Source organism: Lygodium microphyllum, chromosome 22 (genome assembly GCF_053477565.2).
Source record: "Lygodium microphyllum isolate KBCC chromosome 22, Lygodium_microphyllum_v1.1.10, whole genome shotgun sequence".
In the NCBI taxonomy this organism is placed as follows: Eukaryota; Viridiplantae; Streptophyta; class Polypodiopsida; order Schizaeales; family Lygodiaceae; genus Lygodium; species Lygodium microphyllum.
Genome location: NC_141156.1, coordinates 132,929,182 through 132,940,386, shown reverse-complemented (window position 1 = coordinate 132,940,386; position 11,205 = coordinate 132,929,182). Strand labels below are relative to the sequence as shown.

Genomic DNA, 11,205 nt, shown 5'->3' with positions numbered 1-11,205 from the left:
CCTGGAATGATCGGGCTCTACGGTCAATCTCGTCGCGAACCGTCGATACAGGCAGACTTCTGGAGATCAAGAACCCCTGTTTCTGTCATTAGATCGCGAAGGACCGCGCTATACAGGCGGAGGACCACTCCTTCATCTCCATCATCAAGTCATGGGCAAATAGTGAGAAAACTCCATATCCAATCTTTTCAAAAGTTTAATAGTAAAGCTTATAAGCTTTAAAGAAGCTTAATAGCTTCAAAATTTGTCATCGAGGTATCAAAAGACCTCCGTTTTTTTCACGGCGGCTGAAAAAACGGCCCCCCCCCAATGAAATCCGCCGATTCACTGATTATTAAGCTTTAGGCTTAATTCATTAAGCTTAGCTACCTAAGTAATCACTCCTGCAAGTCACCAAACTCCAGGTCACACCACAGAAGTCAAGTTCTGCAAGTATTTCTTGATTAAGTTCTGCAAGTCCCGTAAATCGAATAAGTCTGCAACTCTATAAGTCATATAAGTTTGCAACTCTATAAGTCACATAAGTCTGCAACTCTGCAAGTCATACTAGTCAACTGGAGTCAGAACTGACTTGTGTTCAAAACTCCTAGAAGGACTGTTTCTGTGCAGAAACTCCGAACTGCAAAGTTGTTCATTGGAAGGTACTCTACCCATATCCAGGTTTGCTGAAGTATTTTCAGCATACGAAGAAGGATAAATCGCAGAATTTTTGAAGATTGAGAAAGATATACCCAAAAATACATAAGCCTTGTAACCCCGAACTTGAGCTACGCTCATCCCGCTAACTTGATTTTGAGTGAGAAAGGTCTTTTGAGTTTTACAGGATGACGGAACCACATATGGATGATCTTATGGCTGAAGACGACCTACCTGAGCCTACGGTGGAGCAAAAGCTGGATTTCATCATGATGCAATTGGAAGAAGAACGAAGGGCTAGGCAAGCATCGCAAGCACAACTGGCAAGTTTACAAAGAGCGTCTACCGATAAAGAAGAAACTCAAGCTGAAGATCTGATTCGACGTACCATCGACGCCACTCTTGAAGCTCAAACCATTCGCAAGGAATCTAAGATAAGTAAAAGAAGTTTCAAATTTCGTACTTTCAATGGCATACGAGAAGGAAAAAACTGTTCTAGCATTCATTAGTCAGTTTGATGACTATTTCCATGAGGAAACCTATGCAGAAAAAGATAAAATCAAGTGTGTTACTAATCATTTAGTAGACAGAGCATCTCTTTGGTGGACTGTAGTACGCAAGAGCATAGATTGTCCTACTACTTGGGAAGATTTCAAGAAGTTCATGCAGAATTTCCTTCCACCACAATTTCATGAGAAAGCTATTAAGCAATGGGATCTACTTCAACAACGGGATCGTGAGCCTATACCTCAATATATAGAGCGTTTTTGGAATGCACTACTCCAGCTACACATGTTTGAAGACGTACCAGAAGCAACACATAAGCGGAAGTATATGTCTGGACTCCTTGGGCATTACTACGCTGAAGTTAACATGCTCAAGTCTGCTACTCTTGAAGACGCCATTTCACTAGCTAACGACACTGAAGATAAGCTACGAGGTAGAGAAAGACGACCACAGCAATTCCAAGCCAATGGTAACTATGGATCTAAACAATTCAATTCCAATTTTAGAAGATTTAATCCAGGTCGTTTCTCTTCATCATCTTTCCGCAAGAATTGGGCAAAACCACCTGCATTACCATCCAATCTCAATCAAAACCCTAAGCCTATTCCACAGCCAAATCCAAATGTACCTAGATTTCCCGCCATTGCAAACAATGTAACCAAAGCCAAGCCAATAGTATGCTATAAATGCCACCAGCCTGGACATCTAGCAGCAAATTGTCATTCAAAGAAGCCACCAGCTCATATCAACTACCTTGGAGCAATGGACGAAGACGAACATGAAGATATGCTTGATTTCACTAAAGATGAGGACGACACTACTACTACTTCCGATACTTTACCAGGTATGCCTACTCCATATTCATTACTGACTATGAAATGTTTGGTACATGGAAAGGAAAAAACTATTTTGCATGATGACGGTAGTACTCATGATTTTATTTCAGCAAAATTAGTAAAAGAATTGAATTTACAGGCTGTACCTACGCATTATCGCATTAAAGCTGCATTTTTAGGCACTAGGTATAATGGTACACAGGAAGTGCAAGACTTAGAGATTCAAATTGGTCAATACACTGAAAGAAGAAATTTCTTAGTTGTTCCATTACAATCGAGTGACATTATTTTAGGTATGCCTTGGTGACACCAGCATAATCCAGATATAGATTATTCCACACACACAATGAATATTAATTTTCAAGGAAAATCTATTACATTATATGGTATGCATGCATCTAATGTTTTTCCACTGCTTTCGCATACTCAAGCTAAACGTGCATTACGCAAGAGTAGTAAATCTTATCTCATTTGGGTGAATGAACTGCAAGTAAAAGAAAATCATATGCATCCTAGGCATAAGGAATTTCTTGCATATTTTAAGGACTGTTTTGCAGAAGACCTACCACCTGGTTTACCTCCTTCACGTCCAGAAGACCATAAGATAGATTTGATCCCTAGCACACAACCACCTTGCAAAGCACCATATAGGCATAACCAGATAGAGCAAAAAGAAATCCAGAGTCAAGTTGAGGAATTACTAAATAGAGGATTGATTCGACCTAGCAGTTCTCTATTCGGTGCACCTGTTCTATTAGTCAAGAAAAAGAATAATACCTATCGTATGTGCATTGACTATCGCGCTTTAAATAAGATCACTGTAAAGAATAGGTATCCTATTCCTAGAGTTGATGACCTTATGGACAAACTGCAAGGATCTGCTATATTTAGTAAAATTGACCTTAAGTCTAGTTATCATCAGGTGAGACTAGATAATTCTGACATATTCAAGACTGCATTTAGAACACAGTTTGGTCATTACGAATTTTTAGTCACGCCATTTGGATTGACTAATGCACCTGCTACGTTTAGTAGAATGATGAACCGTATATTTCTGAAATATCTGTATTGTGTAATTGTCTTCTTTGATGATATTTTGGTGTTTAGTCAAAATGAGAAAGAACATTATGAGCATTTGTCATTGGTTTTTCAGTTATTGAAAGAAAATCAACTGTATGCAAATCCTGAAAAGAGTGAATTCTTTAAAACAGAAATTGAGTATTTAGGTCATATTGTATCATCTGATGGAATTAAAGTTGATCCTAAGAAAATTGATGCAATATTGAATTGGCTTGTACCTAAAAATGTGCATGAGTTACGCTCATTCCTTGGTCTTGCTAGTTTCTATAGGAAGTTTGTACGTAATTTTTCATTACTTGCTTTACCATTAACCAAACTTCTGAAGAAAGGAATTGTTTATCAATGGACCGAAAATCAACAGAAATCCTTTGACTTACTGAAACATGCATTAACCCATGCCCCTGTTCTACAGTTGCCTGACTTTAATAGACCATTCTTTCTAGTAGTGACTGATGCTAGTGGATCAGGAATAGGAACTGTACTTATGCAAGACAATCATCCCATAGCCTATTCTAGTTGTAAGTTGAAACCCTCTGAACTGAAATATTCCACATATGACAAAGAACTATTAGCAGTTGTACAAGCATTAAGACAGTGGAAACACCGGTTCAGAATTTATGATTAAGACCGATCAGCAAAGTATTAGACATTTACTTAGTCAACCTCAAATCTCTAACTGACATATCAAATGTGCCTCCTTTATTCAAAGTTTTCATCCTATCATTTAATACCAACCTAGAAAAGAAAATGTAGTGGGTGGCTGATGCATTGAGTAGAAGACCTGCCATTCATAATATTTATGTCATATCTTTTGATTCTTTGATTGCTATGAAAGATACATATCATCAGGATATTACTTTTCATGCTGAATGGAATAAATTAGTTCAAAATAATTTCATTCCTATTGATTCATTGTCATATAATGATGGATTTATGTTTTATGAAAAGAGATTGTGTGTTACAATTCCATTCTGATATTTTGTTTTGAATGAAATTCATTGTCTCCCATATCAAGGTCATAGAGGTATCATATCTACCTTACGTACGTCAACTGAAGATTTTTATTGGCCGGATATGGATGCAGATGTATCTAACTTTGTTTCTGAATGTTTGATTTGTCAAAGAGTTAAGAGACATCATGGTAAACAGTATGGATTACTTATGCCTTTGTCTATTCCATCTAAATCTTGGGAACAAATTTCTATGGATTTCATTACTGGTTTACCTAATACTAAATCTAACCATGATATGATTTGGACAGTTGTAGATAGATTTAGTAAATAAGCATATTTCATTCCATGTAAGAAAATTTTAACAGTATCACAAGCAGCACAATTGTTTTTGAAAACTGTTTTAAATTTACTAACCATGGATTGCCAAAAGTTATTATTTCAGATCGTGATTCTAGATTTTGTAACAACTTTTGGATCACTCTGTTTGCTAACCTAGGCACCAAGATTGATTTCTCATCTGCATTTCATCCAGAAACTAATGGACAAACAGAAGCCACTAACAGCACAATTCTAGATCTTTTACGTGCATATACTATCTCTAAACCACAGATATGGGACACACAATTGCATTTATTACAGTTTCATATAACAATACACCACACACATCTACCAAGAAAGCACCATTTGAAGTCATTTATGGATATAGATTATCTACACCTGTTGCATCTTTGTCTAATAGAATTCAGAGTGCTGATGATATTGCTAGTATGCATAATAGTATTTTTGATGAGGTTAAAGATATGATTGCTAAAGCCCAACAATCATATACCAAACAAGCCAACAAGAAAAGACAAGCAATGAATTTCAAAGTTGATTATTATGTTTGGCTAAGAATAGAAAAACGTAGACTGCAAAGTGTAGATAGACATCCAGTAGTCAAATTAGCCCCTAGATTCTATGGACCATTTAGGATCATTCATAAAATTAATGATAATGCATTCAAGTTAGAATTACCACCTCATTGGAAAATTCACAATACATTTCACATTAGTTTATTGAGACCATTTAGAGGCCAATTACCTGTACACCCTGTTTATGAAAACCCACCTTTATTAGAGGAAGAGACTGAAATACTTGAACCAGAAACTATTATAGACACTGACTTTATGACCAGTAGAACTGGCCGAAGATATTCTAGATATCTAGTTAAATTTAAGAACCATCCTGTAGAGGAAGCACAATGGATGCACGCTAGAGACTTAAATGCTTTCCCCACTCTGTTAGCTCCACATTGAGCTAATAGCAATTGAGGTCAATTGCTATCCCACCCTGGGGGTATGATGCCAGGAGGCATATTCCACGGTGGATTCCGTGCCACGGTGGATTCCGTAAGGTTTTACGGTGGATTCCGTAAACTTTGATGACCGGGGCTCATACACAAAGTGGATTCTTTGTGCGAGAAGTTGATGGGGACGCCTGTCCTTTTCGTGCGTTTCATTAATTTAGTGTGTACGTGGGTGATTCCGCAAAATACATATTAAATTAATAAACGTTTATGAGTTTAGAGTGCGCACTCGTAATAAATTAAGGTTGGGATTTATTTCTAACCAGTTGATTTATTTATGTAGCTGAAGACTGCTAAGTATTCAATTTTGTTGGTTTAATTGTATTATTTTACTAACGATTGTGAATGCTTCAGTTGATGTGTAGAGATAGCAGCAGTGGCGGAGGAAAGCATTGGAGGATAGCGAGTATTCAATCTATGGATTATATTTTGATAGGCGCCACGCCTATATTTTGTCATCGATCTATGGATTATATTTTGATAGGCGCCACGCCTATATTTTGTCATGTCTATTGAGGCATCGATTATTTATTATTATTTTGTATGCGCCCTTGTGCACGATTATGTTATTTCTATTTGGACATTGTATTGGGCGTGCCAGACTCTTTGGGCACCGTCCATTAGCTTTATTCTTTTTTTTGTAAAAGCAAACTCAAAAGCTAAAAGCTTGATATATTTTTGTAAATTGGGCTATTATTGAGCATGAAGATGAAATATACATAAAACACATGCTTTGTGAAGCGCTCACATAAGGCATGGGGGGAGATTGCACCCAATTGGTCTCTTGCTCTTGTCGTTCATGCTTTTTACCTTGTAATTTGTGCAAAAAGTAGAGTTCATTGTTCTTGGGGAACTTTCAGGATTCACTACGCTAGCATACAGCGACCGATCTGCGCACCAGTTTATCTTCTAAGCACTTTGCACATTTAAAGTGTTGATGGGTATTGGATGGTACCTTCACATTCTTCTTGAACCCTTGTATCCCCATAAAGATACATTGGCCTTTAAGTGGGAAGCTGTTGGGGTAAAAGCCCATGGCCTATAGTCAGGTGCATATATTTACCACTTGCATACGTGTACACACTGTACAATCATATATAAGTAAAGAAAACAAAGAATAAGGGTATCCTTCATTTTGTATACACATAACTATCTTGTGTTCTTCTCTCTCTCAACCCTCCTGCACTCCATAGCTTCTATCTCACATCTCACCATTACTTCCTGCTCATACCTCTCATAATGGTCAATACTCATGATGAACCAAAAGAGCAATTACTACATTTTGGTTTTTAAGCAAACCATTGTTGGCTAATTTTTAAAGTATTTAGGTTATCTTTTGGAAGCTAGTGTTACTTCCAATTGTGAAAAGCTTTACAAGGAAATTGCTAAATACAAATCTCTTCCTATTAGCACTCATGTTAAGAGGATAATTCTCAATAACACTTCAGGTCCCTCATTCTCCTCTATTTTAATTGTTTGGCTTTTCTCCAAGAATTAAGTAAAAGCAATTGGATAAATTATGTAGAGATTTTATATGCAATTATGGATCATCACGAAGGAGGCTTGCTATTTTCTAGAATATTGTGATAACTACCGAGAAGAATGGTGATGCTATAGAATATAATATGTGAGCTTCAAAACTAAGATACCTTAACAATTGCCAAGAATAGTGGTAGCGCTAGAATCGAATATCTTAGGTTATCTCATTGCTTCCTCAAAAGCATTGAAGGCTCACATCCTTGGGTTACATTCTAAGGGAATGGATAGCTAAAACTAAAATATCTGGAGGAATGCAGGATTGATTTGGGTGGGCTGATAAATTCATTGGCTTTCACATTCCCATTAAGATGGTTCAATTAGATGAGGTCGAAGCTATTGTCTTAGATTGACATAATCTTTTAAAGGAGGTGCAATGGCCTACCAGTCTTGGGAGAAAAGGAGATTGTTCTTGAATGTACCGATCTTCCCTCTTGATTTTGATAACAATATATCACCTACAACTAATAATGCTAGGTTCACCAAAACTATGAAGCACAAATGATTAGTTAAGTGGATTGACATGTGAAATGAAAAGAAGAAGTTGGCCTCGAGTTTGGAATCTAGATGCCTCAACAATTTGGAAGAGAGTGAAAACAAAGTTGGTCTCTAATCTAAGATTTCCATGAGATTGAATATTTTTGGTAATCAATTGGGTCTTTTTTGAATTCACTAGAGTTATGGAATATTGTACATGCAATTGTCATGTAACAATTATGGAAGACCATAAACAAGGTGCTTGTGGAAGAGAGCTTGGAAAATGTTTGGAAAGCCCTAAGCTCTTTATTTTTAGAATAAAGGGGCCAATAAGGTGATACCGCCCAAAAGGAAAACACATCCCACCCCAATCGGGTAACACTCTAAATTGCATTAAAAATGAAATTACTTTAGCCATTTAAAAAGTTATGATGCAAATTCTTTTGTACTACATGTAAGCTTAATGTGAGTTAAACAATTGAGTAATGTAAATTTCTTTATATTTTATATTTTGTAGAACCTTAAAGGAATACATCAGTGTGTCACTCTATTCACCCCTTTTCCCTATGAATTTTTTATGATTGTACCAAGGCAATACTTGCTAGCTTATAGAAGTTGCATTTTAATCTATCTACTTGACTTTGAAGTTTAAGAAAAACATTTTGCTTTTTGTTGTATGGCTTAAAAGAACAATTGTCCTTATGCATTATGATCCCTTCCTTGCTAATCAAGCAATTGGCTTCCCCTTTTCATGTAGGAATGAATCAAAACTCATGTGAAGTATGTTGCAATAAGACCTAATTCTCATTACTCAAGCAAAATATGCCATTGCTTCTCTCTTTTACAATCCATCTTGGGTATGTAGCTTACAAGTTTTACCATTTCTAAAATATATTCATTGTAATCCCTAGCTTGCTAATGAAGAAATAAATTTTCTTTTCTTATCGATGCAACCAAATAGGAATTTGTTTCCATTAGGGTTTCCAAGAGCAGCATGGCCTTGCAAGAGCAAGTAAGTCTCAAAGTGCCCTTGTTCGTGCATATTAGCCATAGTGGTGAAAAGCCTCACACATAAGATCATTGTAGGTTCGATGTTACCACAATTTATTTTAAAGAGAAATCAAAGTTATTTCAGGCTTCTAAGAAATTAAAGAGAGCTTGCCGAATAGTAAAATAGTATATGAGAACTTTACATTAAGAGATTAGGCTTTTAAGGATTCGAGAAAGCCTACTGAATAATAAACAACGTAGTAGGATAACGTTACATGATAGGTGCTAAATAGTAACATTTTGCACTACACATAATTCGTTTTATGTTGTTATTATATTTTAGGAAATTCTCGTTCAAGCTTATTTTTTAGCTTATCAGGAGGACTTTTCCACCTCTGCTGTCCTTGTGAGACTCTCGGATGGCTGCCCGGAAGTCTTCCAGCGGGAACTTTCGGCCTGCCAAGGGCGTGACGACCTTCGCCTCCAGCAGCTTCAAAACCTCTTCGCACGCGCGAGCTCGTCTCTCTGCATCCTCGACGTATTCCCAGATATCCCAAAAACTCACTTGCACTCCCCTCCTCAGATCCAGCGCACTAAAGCTGATGTCCCATCCGGAGAGCACCCCATTACACACATACTTTCCCACCATCTCTCACACTCGCACCCACAACCTGCAGACATGAAACAAGATGCATCATGCTATGCTTTGCTCATCCTTACTAGATCGGTGAATTATAACCATGCGCCTTACTTTGGTCAAGCTGCCACCAACAGCATCAAATGCCCCATATGCTCCTTTCCCACTTGTTATTTCCTTCACTACCTGGACCACATCTGATGCAGCAAGAAAGCACACCCGTTCATCCCATTAGCTCATGCACATGTACAGACTATTAACTGAATATCCTTCTCTACATCTTCAAGCAAAAGAGGCCAATTAACACCATGCATACATATTATACACAAATATTTGCTCACGATTACCTTCTGTCTCGGAGTTGATCACATAGTCAGCACCAAGGGCTATCAATTCCTCTTTATATGTGTCTCTTCTAACCACGTTGATGGTCTTCAAACCCCAATGTTTAGCTAGCTGTATTAGTTGCCTGTTGTTTGATGCAGGATTGAATGAAAATCACAATCTCTGTCTTTCTCTCTCTCTCTCTCTCTCTCCCTCTCCCAAAACGCATGTGTTGTGCACAAGCAACTGTATTAACTGGTCCAAGCAAACCCATGATCTAGCACCTCCGTCGCAAGTTCTATTCAGAACCATCATATATGCAGTCGTTCTCAACCTCACTGAGAACACCATAAGGGCAGTTGCCCTCAGCCTCCTAGACACAAGTGAGCAACCACCGTCTTTCCCTCTAGGCTGATACATACAAGCCGTGAAGATCGGCCAGTATTACCTAACAGGATGCATTAAATTGCTCTCAACACCGACCAATCAGAAGCCCTTTTTCAGATGTTTGATTTGAGATCACTCATGTTAATGCGGCATATGCACATACAGGTACACACACAGACCTGCCGAGGACAGAGGCCGCTGCTGTCTGTAATATGTATTCGCCCTTGGGAGCAGCCAGATCGTCAAGAAGGCCAAAGACAGTCCAGGGGTTCACAACAAACTGAGCAGCTGTCTCATCGCTGATGCCATCGGGGCAAGCCACAATGTGCTCCTCTGGCAGCACCACATAGTCCTGCCAGGAACCCTCTCCCGTCTTCAAGTACTCCATCCAGACAAGGGGAATGACACGCTGACCCGGCTTAAACTTGCTCACATCACTGCCAATCTGCCCTTAGTTTTGAACCGACCATCAGGAGAAATTAGAACACCCAATTTATGTATGACAGGCCAGAACTGTTGACATGCCGACAAGGGTTTTATCCTATACCTGATCAGCATGCAACGTTTATTTACAGGACAGAGACACGCCTACTCATCATCAACATGCGTCAGGATAAAACAACACATCCCATTATCATTGACGATTGCAGCATTCTAGTCTAATTCATCTTGGCTAACATGGTAATTATTATACCTCCTCGACTATCCCGAAGCCCTCGATGCCGAGGGTGGGATGCCTGCCCTTGAGCTGATGAAGGAGGCGGGCCGTTCGTATCTGGATGAAGTCCGTGGGGTTGATGGGCAGGCGGACAGTCATCCTCACAAGGACATGCCCTGGCGATGGCAGGCCGGGCTTCTCCTTGATGCTGACCAGCTGCACCACCTCCTCCGGCTCGCCTTCTCTCGTCTGAACCAGCGCTCGACCCATCGCCTCCTCTCTGTCTCTGTCTCTCTCTCTCTCTCTCTCTCGGCCTGCTGCTGCCAAGTTGGTATAATGAGGTGAGGATCTCGACGTCTGGCTTCAGAAAATGATATATACTCGTACTGGCCAACCGAATTGGCGTTGTAACGTTATTATATACGAGGATTAACAATTTGGCAATCGTGGGGATTCCGAGTCGGGACGACTCTTATAGGACTCCGACACGCCTCTACGACTTTTATCAGCTGGAGGCTGGAGCGTCATCGAAGGCGCTAGAGGCATGACGTAAAGCATTACAAGGGTGGTAGACCCCGTATTTTACTATTCGGTATTTATCTCTATCAGGAGTGAATTGATTATTACAGGTCCAACTATGTGATATTTTGTAATTATTTTTTGTTATTATTAATTTTTTAAAGATTAAAAAAGAATTATAAGTGTACATCTAAAATTGAAGAAAAGCTTTGACATTTGAAAGTTTTTAGGTTTTTCAAGTTTATAAACTCCAAAAGTTTTAAAAAGCTTAAAGGAAAGCTTTGAGCGTTGGAAGCTTTAAGCCTATATAAAGAAGAGGA

General features: G+C 38.6%; 1 pseudogene across 1 annotated transcript; it reads right to left on the bottom strand.

Moving 5' to 3' along the window:
• Positions 1 to 8,584: 8,584 nt before the first annotated feature.
• LOC148017639 (uncharacterized) lies at positions 8,585 to 10,796 on the bottom strand (annotated as a pseudogene). The gene is made up of 5 exons (XR_015687862.1): positions 10,403 to 10,796; positions 9,888 to 10,153; positions 9,345 to 9,466; positions 9,112 to 9,194; positions 8,585 to 9,031 (listed from the first exon to the last, which is right to left on the bottom strand). The product of XR_015687862.1 is annotated as an uncharacterized LOC148017639 (transcript).
• Between the last annotated feature and the right edge of the window lie 409 nt (positions 10,797 to 11,205).